This window comes from Nycticebus coucang, chromosome 5 (assembly GCF_027406575.1).
Source record: "Nycticebus coucang isolate mNycCou1 chromosome 5, mNycCou1.pri, whole genome shotgun sequence".
Classification (NCBI taxonomy): domain Eukaryota; kingdom Metazoa; phylum Chordata; class Mammalia; order Primates; family Lorisidae; genus Nycticebus; species Nycticebus coucang.
In genome coordinates, this window is record NC_069784.1 from 103,116,905 (window position 1) to 103,138,522 (window position 21,618).

Consider the following 21,618-nt stretch of genomic DNA (forward strand, 5'->3'; position numbering starts at 1 on the left):
TTTGTTTGATTTTTTTGGGTGTGGGGTGGGGGGAATTCAAATATCTCTTAAATCTCATCTTTCATTTTGAGAGAAAACAAATTTAAAACAATAATCAATATTCCAAAGCTAAGTAAAAGTGTCAAGTTTTCCCATTTTCTTGGAAACTTCTAAACAGAAGATTTATTTGCCAGGCTTCCATTGAGAGAGAACAAAGGGATAGTGTAATATTGGCTTGGGGATGGCCTCTGGAGTGGGCGTTGAAGAAATTTGATTGAAGCTTGGAAATCAAGAAAATCATAACATTCTTTTCCCCTCACTTTGATCTTTAGAGTATTTTGTATCTTTCTGAGTCTTTGAAACCATAATGCCAGATAAAGGTATGTTTTGTGATGTTAAAATTTAGCTAGATGAGAAAGTAGAAGGTTGACTCCATCTTACCTTAGAATCGATCTTTTTTTGTTTTTTAACACTAAGATTGACTTTGCAGACATTATGGGTCTGGAATCTTTGATTTTGAGTGATTGGCACCTTCCTAATTCATATTCATGGTTTTTGAGTCAATCTATTTTCAGGGAGATAGCAAATGTAGTTAACTTGAATCAGGGATCTGAATCCACAAACTCCAGTGACATTTAATGTAAGTGATTTCCAGTGCTTCTTTTCCCTGAGGGTGCTCTTAAATTGTGGCATAAACACTTCAGTTAGAACATTCTCCAGTTGTATGAAAATTCTCATACTCTTGTTAACACTGTGGAAAATTTAAAGAATAATAACAATAGGCTGGTTAGATTGTGATTTCTCCTGAGAGTAGCTGGAATTTGCTGTGGGTTAATGAAAACATTAGTTGCTATTCCAGTTCACAAGGCTTCCCTCTGGCTGGTAGGATTTTTTCACTATTTCTAGACTGCAGAGAGAAGTATAAAATAGTAGGCCCAATGTTGGAGACAGGATGACTTTTTTTTTTTTTTGGTTGAATTTAAATATTTGAGTTCCCTCAACTGTTAGCATGAGAGCTGGCAGAAATACTGGTCAGCATCTCCTGCTCAATTAAGAAGCCTAGTCAGTGTGTCAGAATAAGCCAGTAGGGCTCTAAGAGCTCATGTATAGAAGCCTCTTCCACCTATGGTACAATATGTAATTTACCTGGCACTAATTGGTGCTATTTGAAGGGAGTGAAAACAGCAGCAAGTTCTCCCCTACATTCCTTCTGTGGTACCCAAATGTCTCTTCTTTAAAGCCACTCCTTTTAGTTCAGGCTGTAGATAATGTCCAAATAGATATCTGAGAAGGCCAGGCTTTCTTTGTTCATGGACCAATACTTTGGATTATTTTGCTGATAGAAAGATCCTGAAGGAAGGGGGCACAGAAGAGGTGTATTTTGCTTGTGGGGTGAGAAGGACAGTCTAGAACACAGGGTGAAAGGATGTAAAAGGCTGTGGAAAGCTGTTATATTTTGTTAGATACAGCAGGGAAGGGAACTGGGCAGCCCAAAGGTACCCCAAGGAGCCATTGTTTAGGGTGAATGATTCCCCATCATTTCTATGCTTTAACCTGCCAGAGAACCAGCACAATCAGTGACAGCAACTTCCTGATAATCCTCCTTACAGAAGTGGGTCTGAGCCTGGGCATAACAGGATATTGATTAGATTCTGAGATGAGGGTGCAATTGGGAAAAGTCAATAGGGTTCTGTTTTAATAAAACAGAAAAGGTTCATTTAATTGTAGGCATCATTTACATAAAGCAGCTTATTTTCTGAGGTGGTTAAAGTTTCATTTCTTGTGGTTGTAATGGGTAGGTTCTGTAGTACTGAGAATTTTCGAGTCAGTCAGTCCTTAGACTCAGTTCGTTCTACTGTAGGGGAACACACTGGCTGCCATGGCTCTGGTTAGTGTGCTGAGAAAGGACAGTGAAGTCTTAACTCACACTTTCCGTGAACTGGTACTGCAAAATTGGTCTCTGATATTAAGATCAGATCTATGCAAGATTAGGGAAAATGAGTAGGACAAAGGAAGCTTATGGAAGAGGTGAGGGTACTAGGAAGAGAATAAATTAGTGTGGAGGAGAGAAGGGAGTTGTTAAAAGTGTGAGCAGAGTCAGGGAAACCCGGTGCAGGTGAACTCCGAAAGTTTTGAGACAGACTGTGTTTTGGTTCATTATTTCACTGCCAAGAAACACACTTGGCAGCTTCCTTTCTGATTCACCTGTGCAAGCCTGAACTTGCTCAGCTCATCTGTGTTGCTGGGAGGGCTTCATTTATTTCTCTGTGTATGGATTTTACCTTTTTTGATTTCTATGTATCTTAACACTTTCATAATGACTCATGTAAGAAGTATGTGTTTAGAGTGTATGGTAAATGAGATATGCAGGGAGTCTCACAATGCCCTCACTACCATGATGGCTTGACAGCTACCTAGGGGTATTTTATGACCACCTACTATGTGCAAGGCATTGTTCTGGGTGCTGGGGCAGTAAACAAACCTGGCAGAATTCCTGACTCCAGGTAGCTAACATGTTATTTTAGTAAAAATGTTCTCTTGACCTAGTTAAGTTTGAAATGCCTGTTTATGGCAAAGAACTACAAATGGGAGATGCTTTATGTAAAAATACACGATTTGTCTTGGCAAATCATTCTCTAGCAGAGATTAACAACAGTAAAACAAAAAAAGTATTGAGTAACATTCTCTCTGTTTCCACCTTTCTGTCAGGTCATAGATATAAATTACAAATCTGGCCCTTGTTCGCCCTCGCATAGCTTTCTGGCATCCTTTCCCATCCTCTGAACATGAGAGGAATGAGAAGGTTAGTTGGAAGGTCATTGGACTGAGGAGTTGTCCTGCTTTAATTACCAAAGAATCTTGAATTTCATCTGCAGAGACTGCAATGCAGCTGGGGCAAGCTCACTATGAGGAGCCAACTGGGGAGCAGACCCTAGAGAGGAAACGAGTAGGGGAAGTCAACTCTGTGATTTGCTTCTTTAAAAAGAATAGGCTGGCTGGGCACCCATTGCTCAGTGGTTAGGGCGCTGGCCACATGCCCTGGGGCCTGTGGGTTCGAACCTGGTCTGGGCCTGCTAAAACAAACAAACAAAAAATAGCTGGGTGTTGTGGCAGGTGCCTGTAGTTCGAGTTGCTCAGGAGGCTGAGGCAAGAGAATCAATCGCTTGAGCCCAAGTGTTGAAGGCTGCTTTGAGCTATGATGCCATGGCACTTTACCGAGGGAGACAAAGTGAGATTCTGTCTCAATTAAAGAAAAATAAATAAATAAATAAAAGAAAAAAAAAAGAATAGGCTGTGGGTGGATTTGAAATCCTACTCAAAATATAAGACTAGTATTAGTGGCTGTTTTGAGGAAAACCAAAGGAGCTTAACATCCCTAACGTGTCACGGAGACTGTGTGACCTCAGGCAGTGAGGCCTTTTTTTCATCAGATGCCTGCCTATCCTGGAACCCAGCACAATTTCTATGGTGCGTCTGGTCCCTGCTGTGTTGCAGAGGTGGTTTGTGTGTTACTGTGCGTTCGATCTCTGCCTCAGGAGAACGTGTGGGAAAATAAGAGTAGGGTCTTAGGTGGAATCGGGAGGATGGGGGAACTGTTCCCTCTCCTTGCTGGTACAGGCATGTTCCTGGGAGCTGGCTGGACTCGCAGAATCTCCAGGCAAACCCCAAAGCCTGAAGTTTACTTGGGAGCGCCGGCCTCGACCCCACAGTCCCTTCCTCATCTTTCTGCAGCCTCTCCACCCTCTCTCATCAGCTGTCCTCTGGAACAGCATCGGTGGAGGACTGAGGGAAGGCGCAGGCCACAAACCAGCCTTCTGTTCTTCTTTATTAAACTAGGACACCAAACTCTAGAAGTGGCTAAGTCACAGAACACAAAAGAACAGTCTCATCTCAGACACCTCTACAGTCTTTGCTGGTTAAATACCACAAAGCCCACAAAAAGCTGCCAGACATTTTAGGGTGTGAATTTTGAATCTGTACTCTTTGACATCTATTTGGCTACCACGACCTTCAATTTACTAAAATATGGAAACTCCATTATGGCATTCTACGTGTATAATGAGGAAAACGTTGATGTTTGTCTCAGCCCCAGGCCCCTAAAGCAAAACTGTTCTCAACCACATTTTCCTATATAGCCCTGTATACAAAAAATCAACCAAGATATTGGTTCCCCAGAAGTTAATATAAATGAAGTTTTCCTTTTTGTAACATAGAAACAATTTTGTGTCCCTTTGATTATCACAGATCTCCTGAGTAGAGGTTAAAATTCTTCAATTAGCATTATGTCTAGCTAAAGGGATTTCCTTTGCCGTCCACATCCCCACCCCGAATGTTCCTGACTTTTAGTTCTTTGTGAGTGAAAGGTAAAATCACATTTGCAACTTCATGCTATAACTGTGCCTTTGTTTTTTCAGGGGAAAAGACAGTGTGAGTGTAAGAGTAAATTGAGAAGCTGGGGAGTGAGAGACAAAGAGAAAAATAACAGGAATGGAGCAGCCTGGTGAGTCCCAACCACATCCAATACCAATTGGTGGTAACGACTCAAACACAGGCAAGTGATTTCTTGATTTCTTATGGAATGTTTTAGCAAAAGGGTCTATTATATGTGCAAGGTTGAGGCAGCTTTCCCAGGCTGGCTTCAAACTATCCAACCATAATATTAACATATTACTTTCAGCCAATAGGACACATATACTGGAATGTTTGGTATCACTGCCTACTTTTCCTGTGTCTGTCAACTTTACTATCTTAAACCCTCAGCATTAGGACAGTAATTAAACTCAGGTATTCTTCTCGAGACTCATTGGAACAGTTTAGCAGTAAACCCAAGTGCAGGAGAATGAGAACGGGACCTTGCTATAGCTTGGTCTGTTTTGAGATTAGAATCTCCAGGAGCCTCTTGTCTAACTCTACAAGCTTGCCCCCCCTCCACCCCCCACTTTTTTGACATAGGTGCGGTAAGTTTTGTGTGAATGTGTAGATATTTTTTCATTCCTAAGGTTTGGCTTCAATGAGAAGTCAGCTGTGGAGCCAAAATATCAGAGAGGCTGACTGTTTTTGTAGTAAGAGTAAGTTTATCTCGTGGTTAGGGCTGAAAAAGGAAAAGCTAAAAAATATCCTCAACTATCTGATTTAGCTGATTGCTAGGTTATGTAACTCAATGTGAAAACTTTGGATAAGCATAATTCAGACACTACAGGCAACAAAATCCTGTGTGGTTGTGTTTGCTCTCATACCGGCTCCCAGGCTGGCTACTCCTACAGTGCCTTCTAACCCTTCCAGAAGCCGGAGGGGGAGCATAACAGAAAAGGAATTTTACTTAGTTACCATGAAAAAACATGAACACCATCAAGTCATATATTTTTATTCAAGTTAATACTCTACAGACATCCTTGTTGGTGTATTTTATGCTGGGGAATTATTAGAACCAGAATTAGCCTTAATGACTTACAACACTGACTTTTTTATAAGTTTCTCCTGAAAAGAAGTTTTGATATTAAATACCCTGAAAATGACTATAGATACTCACTCTTGTTCATCAGAAAGACAGCCTGAATCTCCTTTTCTTTTGTGTTCCCTGCCCACCCCGCCTGCTTTCTCAGAGATTCACAAAGGAAACATTTTAAAAACGAATCGGTTTTGGTTAGGAAGTAACATCACTAAGGAAGTTTGGGCGGGTGCTGTGTAATCACTGAAAGGCCAATTTGTTCAGAAGGCAGGAATTAACACCTTTGCTCTAGTAAAAACAAAAATTGATGTAAGACTTTAAGTAAGTAGAAATGATGGGGATTGGATTAAACTCTTAGCAGAAAAGGAAAAGGGCTAGAGTGAAAGCAACTCTGAGCTGGCAAGCTCTCTGAGCAAATGCAAACCTCTGGTTAAATATCTTTTTCTTGTGACATAGAGAAGTTAACATATGATACAATTCAGTGTAAGTGGCTCCCTTTGCCTGAAAGGCCAATGATTTTATTAAAGAAAAAGAATCCATTCAGCTCAGCCATTATACATGGCTGTACATTTCTTGTATATAAACAAGTCAGATCTGGAAGCAGAAAACTAATCCAACTGACCACTTGAGGGAGGTGGTGGGTTATCTAGTCCAAAAAAAGGAACCCAATTCTTTCTTAATAATGTGCAATTTTAATAATTTTGAAAGTATCCTGTGACCCATACAATAAGATCCCAGAACCCCAGAAAACAGAACCCACTTGTATCCATTCTCTAATTTTCCTATTAAAATAAAGGAATAAAACAGATGTACAGAAGAGTTGAGATGGTTCGGTTAATGAATCACTTTAAAAAGAGAGAAAGGGGCAAAGTAGGGGTAGTTTATTTTCACAAATCAGTTTTAGTTTCTTTTTATGAAATAAATGAACAAGAAATCCATTAAAATGATTATAACAATTCTTCTTTTTAACTGTTTACTCTATTAAGGTGACAATACTTGACAGTTTGATCTATGAACAGTGTTCACTTGCCTAACATAAACATCAATTAAACCATGAGAATTTGATGGTCTTTGAACCTTTCATTCACATATCTAGGTTATATGAAATATAGAATTTGGAAATAAATAAAAATAAAGGTTACTTTTATTATTATTTTTTTTTTTACTTAGACTCCAATAGCTGTTTATTCTTGTTTTATGGTGGCCAAAGAAAAGTTAGCTGAGATGAAGGGTAAAATGGGGTCAAGTAGGAACAAAGTCATTGTATTTCATAAGCGCCAAGAAAATTCTTAAGTGTTGAAATGGAAAAATATTTAAAGTCAACCCTAGTACAAATACCATCACTTCAATGATTTCTTCTTTCCCACATAGCGTAAAATACATTTGAACTTGTATTAATTTCTTTTAGACTGAATTGTAGAACTATAAATCAAAATTTTCAAAGGGATTACATGCAAAATTATGGAAACATAAATTTTAATTAATATTTTATTTTATCAAATTAATGCATCACATTATTAATATTAATACATTCATATTCTAATTAATATTTAACCAAATGTTTGGTAAAATTAATCTACCAAATTATTAATTATTTAATCAAATTAATACTATTGCAAGCAAATAGTATTATAAAATTTAAAATGAAAATCAGCAGTAGTCTCTTTCGCCACTTGTCATTCCCAACTCTTAGTATACCTTGAAATGAATAAATAATGTGTTTATACTATTCTTTTAAATATACATGTGATTGAGCTTTATGTATTTTCTATTGCTTTTTTTTATAGGAGAAAATAATCCATCTTTATCAACTGTCCCCAACCACTTCACATACACTTCCTATTTCTTCATCCTCTGAATATAGCTAGGTCATGCTTTTTATTATAACCTATGGTCAGTGTTAGCTTGTTGTGACTATAAAAATACTATACATAGCTGAGATTAACAGGGTGCTCTGATCTTTCTTTTTAACTATGAATTTGTTTTCCTGCGTGAAAAATTGAATTATTTTTTCATTATCTTATTTCTGTGTACCTAGTACTGATTCACCTTCCAAATGCCGGGACAGGTATATCACCCATCTGGATGTGAATATGGATGATGCATCAGTTCCATGTTCCAGAGTGTCCCTCTCCCTGCCTTTCATCCCTTCTGGCAACTGGTTGTTCTCTGTGCCCATGGCAAGCTCATGTTCTGGGTTTTTCCTTCACTATCAAACTGGGGATTCTTCTTAACCTTTTTAGTCTTTTTTTCTGTTTCCTGAATCTTGTACCTTCCAGGTTTATTCTCTCCTTTTTTTTTGGAGCTCATTCTTCAGTTTCTGTTTTAAAAAAGATAAATGGAAGAGAAATAGGTGTTCTATTCTCATATTTTATTAAAGCTTGGTTAAGTATGATATTTTGAATGCAAATGATTTTCCCTCAGAATTTTAAAGATGTTGCTCCATTATTTTCTATCTTCTATTTTGCTGTTATGAAAGTTCAGTGCTATTTGGAGTCTTAATTCTGCACACAGGGTCGACTTTTTGTCTTTGGAGGCTTTTAGGATCTTCTCATTATTTTTGGAAGTTTGAAATTTCCATACCTCCTCCCCCCCAATATGTCCTTTCTTCCCTAATTTATTAGAGACTTACTGGGAGTTTTCAGTCTGGAATGCAATTCCCTTTGTGATATTTGTGTGTTATTTTTGTGTATTAGTTATTTGATAAATTTTTCCCTTCCTTTTCTCTATCCTTTCTTTCTAGAACTTAGCTTTTTTAGATATTAGTTTTTCTGAATTGTTTCTTCAATTTAAAAAATTCCTTTAAGCTATTTCTCAAATCTTTCTCTTTCTGTTTAATTTTCTGAAAGATTTTTCTCAACTTTATCTCCTACCTCTCCTATAGATTAAAAAAAAATCCATTATTATATTTGGAAATTTTAAGAGTTCTCTTATGTTCTCAGAATATCCCATGTTAAAAAAAAAAAAAAACCTCTATGTAATAGTCTTTTCTGCTTTTCTTGTTTCACTAGATGGACTAATATCTTCATTTAGCATTCTAAAGATATTTATTACAATTTTGCTAAAGTTTTTGTGGTGGACACTGAGTACAACCCTTAGATCAAGGAAAGACTCATTGCCCAAGATCACCTCCCCTTTTCGGAGTATCTCACATACAAAGATGTTACATGGAGGGCATAAATTCTTGGCCAAATTGGCCCAAACTGGAATAATTCTGCAGGGCTGTCCTAGCCTCAGAGACTGAGGCTGAGGCTGTCATGGGGCCAGCCTTGCAACTTGACTTCTCTCCTAGCCCACACCTGCTTTTGTCCCCTCCAAGGAGGTTCCCTAATAAACGTCTTGCGTGCTTAAGTTCATCTCAGAGTCTGCCTCTCAAAGGCAACCACAAAGGAAGCTGTGACTACCACTATGTTCTTTTCCATACAATGTATCTGTTTCTTGTCACTTTTATTCTGTTTATTCATTTTAAACTTTGACTTCTATGCTACTGGCTTTCTATTCTGCCTTATATGAAAACAAGTTGACTGGAAACTTAAGTAAGTATAGCGTGTGTTTCTTTACGATCACCAGTAGAAAAAGTGAGAAAACCAACGGTTTCTTTGGTATCTGTAGGTCTTTTTTTCTTTCTTTCTTTTTTTTGTTATTCTAGATAATTAATGCTACTTGGGGAGCATAAATGTGGCTGGCAGTTTTCTAGGACCTAATAGGAGAAGGGGCTGGGAGTGCCATGGTTAGTATAAACAATATAATTTCATAGTCTAGGTTTTTGGTTTAGAATCTCAGTTCTAATTTTAATTCTGTCTACTAAACCTCTCTGTTTTGAATTCTCTAGGGAATTTTGTTTACTTTTATTTTCTGTTAGGAGGAATCTAGTATGTCCTCATACAAATTTCAACCAATTGTTTTGAAATTAGAGTTATCAGCACCCTCCCCCTCACAAAGGCATATTTTAATACTTGATTTTTTTCTAGGGATCTGTAGTAGAAATTATGTTGCTTCTTGTGGACTTCCTTCCCCATTGTGAATGCTTGAGACCCTCTCCTTTCAACTAAGTCCATTACGGCTTTTCTATCCATTTTTCATCTTTCAAAATTCTGTTGACATTACTTGCTGTTGTTTTTGCTTCCATTCTCTTCGTCTACGTGGGCTCAGATTTTAATTTATTTATTTATTGTCATTTAGGTGGCATTTGAAAGACAATGGCTGGGGCTGCGCCTGTGCCTCAACAGATAAGATGCTGGAGGTGGCGGGTTCAAACCCAGCCCCAGCCAAAAACTGCAAAAAAAAAAAAAAAAAAAGGCTACACACATGCTTTGTTTGATTTCATTGGAGCCTGTGAGAGTGCTCTTCCTATACCAAATGACTACCATGTGACGATGTTGATTCTGTCCTCTTTTTTGGAAACATTCAACATTCTTTACTTGTTTTCCAAGACAACAGATTTGCCTGGTTTCTTTCTACTTTATTGGCTATAGGTTCTCACAGTATGCTTTTTAATCCTTTATTTCACCAAAGACAAATTTATACATTGTATGCCTTTCCAATTGGAGTTTATACCAGAGAGCTTGATATTTTGTACAATTAGTAAATACTTTTACTTCAATGTCCAAACCATAGCAATTGTTCCCATTATCCAGGAAAACCTGATATCACCTCCACTCATTGGATCGCTCAGACATATTTGGAAGGAAAATTTAGTGTTAGAATTATAAGCAAAATATTTTTTATGATGTTCATCCTCAAACTGATTAATGTAAAGAATGTACTAAGTAGGTCAAAGCTCTAGTATATAGAAACAAGAATGATACATATGGTTGCAACACAATCTCGAAATTAATGTGTTGTGTTTATTTTCCTTCAATAATTGCATACGCATGCGACCACATGAGCCTAAGACAGGTGCCAACATTTCAGTCATTTGCCACGCAGTTCTATGGTTTGAGTCATGGGAATTGCTTGCCTTAATCTGACTACAACGTTCTATCCTATTGTCTTTTCATGTAATAGAAACATGGCTTGGATGACAAAGCCCAGCTAATTACACAATTTAATTTAATAGTTTGAAATGCAAAGGGCATTCCCTGAGCAGTAAAATCTTTTGTTTGGAAATTTTAAAACAAATTATATTTTATATTTTACTTTATGTTTTATTATTTATGTAATAAGTATTTACAAGAACACAATTTTCTCAAGATTTTGAGAGTTTATTGTTCCATAAATAGGACACACATTTAGAAGGAGTTTTTTAAAGGAATATTTTAGTGATTACCTCTTGTTCAAAACATAAAACTCTTTTAGTGTTTAGTGTTACCGGAATCTTGCCCTAGATTATTTCCCTGAATCTTCTCTGTGAGGTTAATAATAGAAATGTTTTCACTCCTAATTACTGCTTTGAATTAAGATTTTGTGTCTGGGTGAAATTTCCCTCTGGCTTAATGACTGAGCTGGTAGAAATGTCTCACCTAAGTCCATCTCTTCTTTTAGCTAAAAAGATTCATAATCTCAAGCCCTTTACCATAGCCTTGCTTAGTATTGTCATCTAGTTTCTGTTTGATGATTTCCAGTCATCGAGAGATTTCTGCCCAATTTAAGCATCTTAGATCATGTTACCAGCTGTTTTCACCTTAATAAAGATTCCTACCTATCAAAGGGTTTTGTGGGTTGGACCTAGAAACAAGAAGACTTTGCCTTAGAAGGTCAGGAATGTAAATTACTCAAGGTGAACTCTGACCTAAAAGAGAAGGGCACCATTGTTCCAATGGGTTTGTGATTATGGTCATTAATAAAAAAGACCATCACCCATGTTGGGTCTCGGGGTGAAGAAGGAGGTGTTTCTCAAGACTGGGATTGATGTAAGTATCCTATTAATTTGAAGTGTTCTAAGATCTAGCCTATTTTCAGAAGAACTGAGATACTGAGTCAGCTTACTCAGACAAAGTTCGTGCCACCCTGATTTTCTTTCCTTCACTGATTCCTTCATCCTAATGACTTTTTAGATAAGGCATACTATCTGCCAATAATATAGCAAGTCGTTCTGTCCCCAAACAGATATACTTCAATAGTGGACTATCTCGGCTGAAGAAAGAAATTTAAAAGAAATTGTAGACAATTCAATCAATGAATTTACAAACTGATGGAGATGAAAGGAGACAACTAACTCATAAATAAAGCATATAAAACATGAAAGCTTTTGTAACTTTGTGGGATGTAACTCATATTGACAACAACTCTAGATGCACAGATTCATCAAAGCAGAATGGGGTTCAAAAAGTTTCTACAAAAGAAAAGGAAAGAATATGGCTTTTCAGGATTGGGGATAGCTTTGGGGTATGGAAGAGGTGTTCTCTGGAGGTGTAGGTAGGGGGATCCTTAGATTATTAGCAAAACCTCACAGAGAAAAAGGTTGAAGGGAGTTTGTGAGCAGAGCATTGCTGATTGGGATGGCATTTCTTCTTTCTTTTCTTCACTTCCTGGTGATCTTTTCTTCAAGAGGATTTGGACTCTTTCTATCACTTGGAAGGATCTGGCACAGGATTGCTCTGCCTTGCACCTGTGCTAATGGAGTTGGATTGTTGAAGACCTTGACAATCTCTTTCTTGAGCATTCTCTTTCTGACATCTTACCTTATGGGGGTCTGTGCTTGAGACCAGCATGGTTGTCTGAGTTGCCTTGCAGTACAGCCCCTTCACGTCTTTTTCCTCTTGGACAGTGCTGGGATAATTTCCCACGTGATATGAGCTTGCTGCCTTCACTCCTGGTGCAGGTAGGCAAATAGCTTTACAAATTCACTGTTAGAGAAGACACTTTTAAGACTCATAGGACTCTGGTGACATTTTGAGCTGAGAATGACTTTGCCCAGGGATGAATTGAATCATTTTCTGTCTTTTGATCCTCTGATTACCTTTATTATTTTGCAATCTCTACCCAGTCACTGTGTATTAGCCTGGCCGTACCCACAGAAAATCCCTTTTTATATTCTGTAATTGAAAAGCCCATTTCAAGCCCATTTCTGGCTATTGCACTTCATATAAGTGGAAATTCACCTACAGGGAGGTGGAGTTTGTGACACCACAGCAGGAAGCTGGACCAGCAAGTGGATTTACAGACACTTCCCCCAATCCTACTAACCCCCACACTGCAGGCTTCTTGGACTGATTGATGACATTTGCTAACAGAGCAGGGGTAAGATGAGTTATTTTGAAAATAGAATTAAAACTTTCCCTTTTTAGGAGCAAGCACTACTTTGGCAGCACTGTCAACCCCAAGCACATTAGTTCTAGTGGTCAAAATATTAACAGGGTGCTTTTTAACAAAATGTTCAGGTCATGATAAGGCCAACAAAAGAACTGTAAGACTTTTTATGAGTGAAGTCTTTCCAAATAGTGCTTGGAGTCAAAAGTACTGAGAATAAAACTTTCTCCTATAAACAGGGCCCGGATGATCTGGGTTGAGAATTTTCAGGAGTGGGCAGAGGTGTTGGAGTGTTGCATTGACTAAAATAAGCCACCTCATGAAAAGCAGGAAATGATTGGTCAGTCTACAAATGGTGTAGCTATCTGAACCACTGGAATAAAGGATCTGAGACAGGCTTACTAATTAGACTTCTTGGACAGCTTAAGAGAGTGGGGAGCCCTTTCAAGAGGTCCTAGGGAGTGCTTAGTGCTGGGGGATTTTATTGCTGCGCTCATAAACAATGGGACTGGACAGGGAATTGAAATGAGACCCTGTGGTGTGCAGAACGCCTGCTCTGGGAGCTCATCGTTATGAGACCTTTCCTGACTCTAAAGCTGACTACTTTCCTACGCTATCACCTCAGCATTTTAAACTAGAATTTTGGGTTGTTAGTGTTTACAGAGCATTTTACCTTTTTAATGAATGAGAGACACAAGCAGTGGAAAGGGGAGGGAGGGACACCTGATGCCAGTAACCTGGGCACTCTCACATACTGTTGGTGGGAATGTGAATTAGTACAGTCATTGTAGTACTGTAGAAAATACTACATGTACAAGGGTTCTTTGAAAAACTCCAAATAGAAGTACCCTGAGATCCAGCAGTCCTAGAACAGGGTATTTATCCAAAGAAAAGAAAATCAGTATTTCAAAGAGAGATCTGTGCCGCCATGTTTATTGCAGCACTATTCACCGCAGCCAAGATATATGATAGAATCAACCTAAGTGTCCATCAACAGGTGGATGGATAAGAAAATGTGGTATACGTGCACAGTGGAATACTACTCAGCTGTAAGAAAGAATGAAATCCTGTCAGTTTTTGACAACATGGATGAGCTAAGAGATGATTTTAAGTGAAAGGAGTCAGGCATTTCACTTGCACCAGAAAGACAAATAGCACATGTTCTTACTCATAGGAGGTTACTAAGAAATTGAGCACATGGCTGTAGAGGGTAGAACTGTGGTTATAGATGGGTGGAAGGTAGGATGCGGGAAGGTTGGTTAATGGACACGAAGTTACAGCTGGAGAGGAGAAGTGAGATCTAGTTTTCTATAGCACCGTATGGTGGTCATAGTTAATAACTTATTGTATATTTTCAAGCAGTTCAAAGAGACAAATTTGAATGCTCTCAACACAAAGAAATTATAAAAGTTTGAGGTGGTGGGTATCCCGATCACCCTGACTTGATCATTACACATTATATACATATATTGAAATATCACTTTGTATTCTGTAAATATGCACAATTATTACATGTATTACACAATTATTACACAATTATTACAAATATTACAAAAAGAAAAGAAAAAATACCTAAAGAAAAAAAAACTGAGATTTAATGTCTTAAAGTAAAATTCGATTAGTAATTTTCAAAAGTGATTAAAAAATAATAATAGATGATGGGAAAAGTTCACAAATCTCATAAGCCAGGTAACTTGTCTGTGGCTTCTCTTCTTCAATCTCATGTTCAGGATTTTTATTCTTGAGAGATAAGCAAAACCTCTGGTAATGGTAAGTTTGCACATGCCATAGATACAAACTCAGAAAGCCAAATGACACTTTTCAGAATTCATTAGTTTTATTTTTCATGATTATAATATATGATCTTCGAAATAATTTCTTATCTTGACATGTTCAACCACCAAAGAGAGAAAGTTGCACAGATGTGACTAATTCAGTTTCTTTCATATAGGAGTTTTTTGTTCTGCAATGTAATAGAGGTACATTTGGGGGGTTGCTGTACTCTACACATATACCTGATGACAAACTATCAAATAGTGTGAGAAGCCTTGGGTTTGTAGGCAAAAGAGTTCTGGTTTTATGACCCTATTGCCGGCCCTACTCTGGCTCTGTTAAGGTGCTTTGATCACACAAATGAATGGCTTGATTTTTCAGAGCTCATTTCTGCAGTGAGTATATAAGTATACATACGTATATATATTACACATCTCCTGTGGTCATGGAGGGGAACATACAGATTGGAGCGTCTCCTGATATATAAATTATGTTCTTGAAATGAGAGTGGCCTGCAAAGAAGGACTCTGCTGAGGAGGAAGACTCCATGATGTAGGGAAGGATAGAGAACAGAGTGAAAAGTTGGGGCCAATGGAGAAGCGATACCAGAATAGGAACTCTGGGGGCTTCCTGCATGTTGTTTACTGGCGTTCATTTATTCACACATTGAACAACCAAAGAGGGAGGCTTTACCATGTGGAGGACACCTTGCTAAATGCAGAACATACAAACATGTCTAAGACTTGGTCCTTTCTTTTAAGGAGATTGTAATATACTGTGGAGACAGATCAGTGCTATTACAATACAGTGTGTTAAGTGCAATGGAAAAGTTAGGACAGAAGGAATTCTTAATTTAGCTTAGATAGTAAGTACAGGCTCGGTGATCCATGAAAAAAAGTGGGAGTTGCTTGGTATCGGGGGACCAATTCAGGGAGAAGGAGCAGTATGTGAAAGAAACAAATGTGGAAAGCAGCCTGCTCAGGGAGCGGCAAAGCAAAGCATGATGATGATCAGTTCCAAGCGCTTAGTGGGTGGTGAACTGACCAGCAGGCACAGTCTGTGGCTACCCAGCCAGCTCAATCTGCAGCTCTGCTTAGAGCCAATGTGTGTGTGTGTGTGTGTGTGTGTGTGTGCGCGTGCGTTTGTGCGTGCGTGCATGTGAGTGTTTGTAATTTTAAAGTAAGTCAAAATTGAAAGAATAACCATGGCAAATGTCCCTCTTCCAACATTTTGCACTGAAAGGTTGTGGGAAGCACATTAAGTGGGCAATGATGTTTTATAAAAAAAAATGTTCTTAATTTTGAATGTAATTTGGAAGTTGTTGGAACAATGAAGCATGTCAATGCTTGCTACTGTGAGATTTGCCAGGACAAAAAGGGATTAAAAACCATTGGTCTTGAATTTTAAGAAGGCTGAGTGTAGTTGAAGTAGAAAGTTACTGCATTAGAACATTATCTAGCTTTTAAAAATTGGGTATTATCTCATGTTTATGAATGAGCATAAGGAAGTATTTGTGTTTTTCTCAAAAAAATTTTTATCACTATGATTAAGAGTGCCTCAAATCCTAAGGAAGGTTGGGGTTGTACCACTTCATAATCTTTGCCTATTCAATAGGCAAAAATATCTTACCGTTTTAAAAAAATAAATCAGTGGACAATCAAATCTTATTTTTCCTCCAGTACAATTTTATAGAAAATGGGAAAATTATTACTTATTTCCCCAAGGATTAGGGAAAAAGAGGCTCCCTGAGGCCACGTCAGGTTCTTAGGTTTCTTTTCCTTATATGGCCAATAAACATGAAAACAGGTTTCACTTTGCCTCTACTTCCTGTTATTAGTACTTTGAGTTTTGTTTTGTTTTTGAACAGGGTTGGGTACTTCTGGCCTAATAATAAGGCAGTATATCAGACATGTTTGCAAAATAGTTGCAAATGTATACATTAACATATAGTAATTCTAAATTTCTGCTTAACCCTCAAACTATGCAGTTTACTTATTTTTTCCAAAAGAAAAATACATCTTTATTACATACAAGCTCTTTAATTCTTTGATAGTTTTTCTTTTTTTTTTTCATTTTTTGTTGATATATCAAAGTTGTATTTTTGTCATACCTAGGATATTTTGATACATTTATACAATGTATAATAATCAAATCAAGATAATTGGGATATCAACCACCTCAAACATTTATCTTTTCTTAATGTTGGGAAAATTATAAATTTTCTCTTTTAGCTATTTTGAAATATACAATAAATTATTATAACTTTAATTTTCCTACTGTATTATAAAATAGAACTTATTCCTTCTATATAACTATATTTTTAGACCCATAACTGCCTTCCCTTATTCCTCTCACCCCTTTATAACTTTTGATAATCACCATTCTACTGTCTACCTCCATGAGATCCACTTCTGTACCTTTCACATCTCACATATGACTGACAACATGAGATATTTATCTTTCTCTGCCTGGCTTATTTCACTTAACATAATGACCTCCACTTCCATTCACATTGCTGAAAATAACTCAATTTCGTTCTTTTTAGGGCTGTTTAATATGCCATTGTATATTGAAATTAGTTAGAGTGATGCCTCCAGGTTTGTTCTTTTTGCTCAGGATTGCTTTAGCTATTTGGGGTTCTTTGTGGTTCTATATAAATTTTAGAATTCTTTTTTTCTATTTCAGTGAAGAATATCATTGGTATCTTAATAGGGATGCATTGAATCTGTTGATCTCTTTGGGGAGCATGTACCTTTTAACATTATCCATTCTTGCAATCCATCCATGAGCATAGGGCATCCTTCCATTTGTTTTTTTTTGTTTGTTTGTTTCATCTTCAATTTCTTTCATCATTTTTATAGTTCTCTATAGAGTGATTTTTCACTTCTTTGATTAAATTTATGCCTAGATTTTTTTTTGTAGGTATTATAAATGGGATTGCTTACTTAATTTCTTTTTCAGATTGATCACTGTTAACATACATAAACTCTATTGATAATTTTATAAGTTGATTTTTTTATCTTCCAACTTTACAATTCATTTGTTGGTCTGATTATTTTTGTGGAGTTGTTAGGTTTTGTTAAATGTAAGTTCATGTCTTCACTAACAAGAAGTATTTCACTTCTTCCTTTTCAAAATGGATGCCTTTAATTCCTTTCTCTTGACTTATTGCTCTTTTTAGGACTTCCAGTATTCTGTCAAATGAAAATGGTGTTTGTGAGCATTCTTATCGTGTTCTAGGTCTTGGTGGAAAGGCTTGCCATGTTTTCCCCTTTCAATATGATATTACCTGTGAACTTATCATATACGGCCTTTAGTGTTTATTCCTTCTACAATCAATTTGTTGAGGGTTTTTATCATGAAGGGTCACTGAGTTTTAAGCATCTATCAAAATAATCATATAGCTTTTGTTTTTGATTCTTCTGATATGATGTATCACATTTATTTATTTGCATATGTTGAACTGTCCTTGCATCCCTGGGATGAATCCCACTTGATCATGAAGAATGATCTCTTAATGTGTTGTCAAATTCTGCTTGCCAATATTTTTTTGAGGATTTTTTTTTTTTTTTTTTTTTTTAAGAGACAGAGTCTCACTTTATGGCCCTCGGTAGAGTGCCGTGGCCTCACACAGCTCACAGCAACCTCCAACTCCTGGGCTTAAGTGATTCTCTTGCCTCAGCCTCCCGAGTAGCTGGGACTACAGGCGCCCGCCACAACGCCCGGCTATTTTTTGGTTGCAGTTTGGCCGGGGCCGAGTCTGAACCCGCCACCCTCGGTATATGGGGCCGGCGCCCTACCGACTGAGCCACAGGCGCCGCCCTTTTGAGGATTTTTATATCTGTTTGTCATGAATATTGGCCTGCCGTTTTGTTTTATTTTTGTTGCATCTTTGTCTGGTTTTCATATCAGACTAATGCTGGCTGTATAGAAGGAGTTGGGAAGTATTCCCTCCTCTTCAACTCTTCCAAATAGTTTGAGTAGAATTGGTATTAGTTCTTTAAATGCTTGATATAATTCAGCAAAGAATCAATCAGATTCTGGGCTTTTCTTTGGTGAGTGACTTTTTATTACTGCTTCAATTTTATTACTCTTTATTGGTCTGTTCAAGTTTTCTATTTCTTAATAGCTCAATCTTGGCATCTTGTATGCATATAAGAATATACCCATTTCTTCTAGGTGTTCCAATTTTTTGACAAATAGCTGTACATTATTAGCCTCCAATGATCCTTTGTATTTCTGGGGTATCATTCCATTATCATGTCTGATTTTATTTATGTCTTTTATCTTTTTTTTTAGTTTGTACAGTTAAATGTTTGTTGATTTTGATTATTTTTTCAAAAAACCCAACTTTTTCATTTTGTCAATTTTTTGTATTTTTATTCAAAATTTATTTCTGCTGTTATTTTTATGATTTTTCTTCTAATTTGTTTTTTTGTTTGTTTTCATAGTTCCTAGAGGTGCCTGTTGTTTTGTTTATTTAGAATCTATTTTTTGATGTAGGTGTTTATTGCTATAAACTTCCCTCCTACTAATGTATTTGGGTATATCCTGTATGTCCTGGCATGTTGTGTTTCCATGTTCATTTGTTTTGAGCTATTTTAAAATAACCTTCTTAATTTCTTAATTGAGTTGTTGGTTGTCCAGGAGCATATTGTTTTTTTTTTTTTTTATTGTAAAGTTTACAGAGTTCCTCTTTGTAACGGACCGCCCTGTCGGTGGCCTTTAGTCCGAGGGAGTGCAGGGAGAAGGAACGAGGAAAGTTGAGAGGTCGGTGCAGGAAAGACAGTCTGGCACACCACGGGTGGAGTATGCAGCTGTGAATTTATTGGGTACACATGTTGGTATTTATACATTTTTACAGAGCTTACATAATGCAATCTTTTTGCTTACGTGTGCGGGTTATCTTTGCGTTTACAAGTGTGATTTATCATGCATTGTTATGTTTTAACGTTCCGCTTCCGGAGGGTGGCGGTTATTAGTCAACTCTGCCCGTTTCCTCCTATCTCAGTTTCTTATTATTTTTTTAGAACAGCTTGACATCTTCTTTACGTTAATGCTTGACTAATTCTACATTTACTATTTGATCTTATTGTTATTGATAATTATAATTTTGATTTAGAGTAAATTCCTTGACAAGTATTATTTTTCCTATTGATTTTTATTATGTGTGACAGTTGGTGAAACAAGATGTTCTGAACAGGACTTTATGGTGGGTGGATGTGTTTTAGTGACTTTGTAACCTATGTAGATAATTTGTATTTCATGTCCTTGGGCTTATCGTCTTAGCTCACTGGTGGGAAAACATCTTTAGCAGCTCACAAGGCTGTGCTTTATCTGGATTAGTAGTGCATTGTGCTCATTCTTAGGAAAGTACATATTGACAATTTATCAGAACAAACAGACTTCTGGTACAGGATGACAAACACATGAGTAGACGCCACAATCTTTAAACTTAAGCGGGTAACTGAGTATGCTAGGTAACATTTCTGATGCTGTGCATACTGGGGGCGCTGGGGGCAAAGCTCCGGGGAGCACAAACCACCTTCCCGTCGTTCTGTAACGCGGACAGCACTGCCTCACTACGGCTATATGCCGTGGGTGCGGCACCTCTTGTTATTAATTTCTAGTTTTATTCTTTTGTGTTCAAAAAATGTCTTTGAGGGTGGCGCCTGTGGCTCAAGGGGTAGGGCGCCGGTCCCATATGCCGGAGGTAGCGGGTTCAAACCCAGCCCCGGCCAAAAACCAAAAAAAAAAAAAAAAAAAAAAGTCTTTGATATGTTTTAATATTTTTGGATTTTTTGATACTGATTTTGTGGCCTAACATATGGTCTATCCTGGGGAATATTTCATACGCTGATGAGGAAATTGTGTATTCTGCAGTTGGATGAAATTTTCTATGAATATCTGTTATGTTTGTTTAATTTGAATCCTTGTTTAATTCCTTTGTTTCTTTGTTGCTTTTCTTCCTGGATTATCTCTCCATTGTCAAAAGTGAGGTGTTGAAGTTTCCTACTATTATTGTATTGGGATCTATTTTATTTTTAGATCTATTTTGTTTTATATATTTGGGTGTTCCATTGTTGGGTGCATATATATTTACTGTTGTCATACTATTTTGCTGAGTTGATTTCTTTATCATTATATAAAGACCTTTTTTCTCTCTGTTTATAGTTTTTGACTTAAAGTCTATTTTATCTGATATAAATAGGCTCCTGCTCTTTTTGGTTTCCATTTGCATGAAAGATCTTTTTCACTCTTAAACTTTCAATCTATGAGTTTCTTTATGGATAAAGTGACTTTCTTGTAAGCAGTGTATATTTGGTTGTTTTCTTAATCCATTCAGCCACCTTATGTATTTTAATTGGAGAATTTATTCCATTTGCATTCAAGGCCATTATAGGTGAGGACTTACTATTGCCATTGGTCTTTTTCTTTTTCTTTCTTTCTTCTTCTTCTTCTTCTTCTTTTTTTTTTTTTACTTGTTTTCTGTCTCCTTTCTTCCTTAATCCTATGTTACTATCTTCCTTTGTGGTTAAGTAATTTTTTCTGGTATTATGTTTCTATTTGTTGCTTTTTATTTTTTAGCATTTCTATGATAGGTTTTTGCTCTGTGGTTACCATGAAATTTAGAAAAAGCATCCTATAGTAATAACAAGTATTTGAAACTGTTGCTGACTTACCTTTGATTACAAAAAAAGAAAAGAACAAGCAATAAATGGGACCTGATAAAATTAAAAGGCACAGCCAAGGATATAATCAATAGAGCAAACAGACAACCTTCAGAGTGGAAAAAAAATATTTGTACACTATATATTCAATAAAGGGCTGAGTATCAGAATCTACAAAGAAATCAAGAAAATTGGCAAGAAAATATCAAACAACCCTTTTAAAAAGTAGGCAAAAGACATACACAAAAACTTTAGATAAAGATATACCAATGGCCAACAAACACATGAGAAAAATGCTCATTGTCAATAATCATTAGGGAAATCTAAATAAAAACAAAAATGAAATATCACCTATCTACAACAAAATGGGTCTTATCAAAAAAGTCTGAAGACCTTTATATCAGATCTCAAAAACTTTAGTTATTAAAAAGTATTTAAGCATCATTACAGAGCAGGGGCCTTAATTTACCTTTTTATGTGTGGTGTTTAAAAAATTATTAGGTAGTATGGATGGAGCTGGGACATATTCTTTTTAGCAAAGTATCTCAAGAATAG